The following is a 3648-nucleotide window of genomic DNA, read 5'->3' on the forward strand; positions in this document are numbered from 1 at the left end:
TATAGATTTGAAGGATGGACTGTCCGATGGAGTAGGAATTGGTTGGCTGGATGCAGCCAAAGCACTGTGATTAATGGTTCTGTGTCAGTGTGGAGGTCGGTCACAAATGGCGTCCCCAAAGGGTTGGTCATGGGACCAGTGCTCTTCAACAGTGACATAGATGACTGAATTGAGTGCACCCTCAGCAAGTTTGCAGATGACACCAAACTGAGCAGTGCAGCTGAAACACTGGAGGGAAGGGAAGCCATCCACAGGAATCTGGGCTGGCTGGAGAAAAGGGCCGATGAAAACCTAATGAGGCTCAACAAAGCCAAATGCCAGGTGTTGCACTTGGACCGGGCCAATTCCAAGTACTGATATAGACTGGGGGAAAATAACTCTTTGAGAGCAGCCTGGAGGACTTGGGCATCTTGGTGAATGAAAAGCTGGACATGAGCCAGCAGTGTGCACTTGCATCCTGGAAGGACAACTATACCCTGAGCTGCATTAAAAAAAGGGGAGACGAGCAGGGAGAGGGAGATGATTGTCCTCCTCTACATAGCCGTTGTGAGGCCTCATCTGGAGTACTGCATCCAGGCTTGGGGTCCCCAGCTAATAAGATGATCAGAAGGATGGAGCACCTCTCCTATGAATAAAAGTGGAGGGAACTGGGCTTATTTAGCTTGGAGAAGAGAAGACTCTGGGGAGATCAAACTGTGGCCTTCCAGTACTTGAAGGGAGCATATAAACAGGAAGGGGAACAATTGTTTACGAGGGTGGATATTGATAGGACAAGGGGGAATGTTTTTAAGCAGAAACAGGGGAGGTTTAGGTTAGATACTAGGAGCACATTTTTCACACAGAGGGTGGTGACTTGGAACAGGTTTTCCAAGGAGGTTGTGGATGCCCCCTCCGTGGAGGCATTCAAGGCCTGGCTGGACATGGCTCTGGGAAGCCTGGTCTAGTGGTTGGCGACCCTGAACATAGTAGGGGGGTTGAAACTAGATGATCATCATAGTCCTATTCAACCTAGGCCATTCTATGATACAGCATGCAGATGAATTTTGTAACATTCTGGGCAGCATTAAATTTAACATATTTTAAGAAATTACTTAAAAATCCTATTATATCTTCTCATTAAAAATGCACTTTCCACTTTCAGATAGTTTAGTTAACAGTGTATTTATTCAAGAAAGCATGATGACATACCTTTAAATCAGAATATGAAGAGATATACAAAAAGAAAATGTGAAATCAAGGACTTAGTTTTCAAAGTACATTAAAAAAAATTCTGTCAGATTTTGCCATTAAGTATGTTAATATCAAAACACCCACTTAATAATGAAGTTCTTTATAGAGATTTTTGCAGATATATCACTTGAAGTCAAAAATATTTCTATCCTAGTACTATGACTTTAGCATATTGAAAAGGAATGAATGGTAGAGAAGAAAAATGTTACATACAATATCTGCCTCACTGATGGTCACCCTGAACTTTTAGGAAAAAGGTAGTATTCCACATCTCTATTTTTTTAATGTTTACTTGTGGAGTTAATATAGAACAAATGTTCTGTCCCAAGGAGACATTTAAAGTCCTATCTCACTTCCAAAAAATGTACCTGATACCTTCTTTAAAGAAGATTCAAATGGATAAAATACAAACAAATAAACAAAACATAAAATGGAACCTAGAATTATTCTTGAGAATAACAGGAGGAAAAAAAAAACTTTTTAGAAGGTAAGTCATCAAAAGAGATGTTGGTATGAAAGTCACACCCATTGAGGGAAATTAGGGCAACATTCTCCCATTATGAAACTGTCTAACCATGTCAGTAAGACATCTTTTTTTCTATAATCAAGAATAGCTTCTTTACATTGTTTGAAAATACGTACTTTAAAATACCTTCTAATTTCTATCATGAGCAACGTATGAGATGAGAATCTATATTTAACTCAGAGTTTTTACCTAACTCCTTCGTATTTTCCACAAGAGAAGAATATATACAATTACTGAAAGAAGAAGAAAAGAATCAGTTTCAAGATTTAAATTGATACAGTGTGAAATCTTACCCAACACAAAATCAAAATCCAGGAAGTTCTAACTGGCTACAATCTATTGCTGAGTTCGCTAACATTAACATTATAAGACCTTCATTCTAAATACTGTCTTGTAATATGCAGAAAGCATATGTAGTTCTTAATTATCATTTTCAGTACTGAAAAACATCTAGTCCAGCAGAGCAACACCACTCCTGCTATTGCAGTTATTTCTTGTGTTAAAAAGTCATGTAGTGCACTAGAAGAACACAACATTGTTACAGAGGCAAAAGAAGATATCTTTTTCTATCATTCTGACTATCATATGTTTTCACACTTCTTGAGGAATTATGTTTAATTTAACTGCTAGAAAGTGTATATAATATCTTTCTCAGGAATTTAAAAGATTACATCACCTATAGTTACACAACAACTAAAGACATATACAATTTATTTTTCAATTAAGAGTGAAACACTGAAACAAGCAGCCACTACCACTTCAGTATCTGACTTTTATGTTAATAATATTTAAATGTGAAGTTTCAAAAATGTCTTACTGACATCAATATTTAGGTGTTCAAGATCAGGTTGAATGGGACTCTCAGCAGCCTGATTGAGTGAGTGACAACCCTGCTCATGATAGAGAGTTGGAACACTAGATGATCTTTAAGGCCCATTTCAATCCAAGCAATAATTCTATATTTCACTGTATCAGAAGGGAGACCACTATGAAAAGTCATCATTGAAAATGTATTGTATATGTTATTATTATGCTGAATTTTACTGCATATCTTATATGATTTTATAATGGTATATTTTGTCATTATATGCGTTATTACATTTATTACAACGTTGCACAGATAAATGTTGTGTCAGTTACTTATCCAGTCATTATAAAAACAGTCTATATACTATTTTCTGAAAGTCTGTATAGGATAAAATCAGTATCATAGGACTAACTAGTTCCAGTTTTCATCCTATACAGAGAATAGATCTGAGAAGGTCGTCATATATGACTGTAAATACTGACCATGTATTACTCATTTCTGTGATGATTTAGTACAAATTCTTACAAAAAGTGGAAATTAAAAAAGTCATGAACAAAAGACCCTAATGGCTTTTTTTATCCATTCTAAATACAACTACCTCTCATCATGAGGTTTGCATAGAAAGATCAGCCAAAGATATAAAAGCAATAAAGGACTTTTGCATTTGATTAGTTTACTATCTTGCAAAAAGTTAAATGTCCCAAATGTAAAGCAGTGCAGTGCTAACACTTTTTGAAGATTTTTAATCCATAGCTTGTTCTTTAAAGAAGGACATGAAAAGAAGCACCTACAATTATTAAAATTTTTCACCATTAAAGACTTCAGAGCTCCTCAAAGCAAGCAGAACAATTAATCCTTACTTTTGAACATCAACTGTCTGTCACAAGGAATCAGTTTATTTACGCAAAGAGTTAAATGTCTCTAATTTAAAAAAATATTCTTAGCCAGTCTTTGGTAATTTTACAGATCACAATATAACCATTACTAATATAAAACAAAACAAACAAGCAAGCAAAAAATGATGAAAAATTTGGTTGGTATCACATCCATTTTTCAAGAATTATGTTTTTGTCAAAAGGCTTTC

This window comes from Meleagris gallopavo, chromosome Z (genome assembly GCF_000146605.3).
Source record: "Meleagris gallopavo isolate NT-WF06-2002-E0010 breed Aviagen turkey brand Nicholas breeding stock chromosome Z, Turkey_5.1, whole genome shotgun sequence".
NCBI lineage: Eukaryota > Metazoa > Chordata > Aves > Galliformes > Phasianidae > Meleagris > Meleagris gallopavo.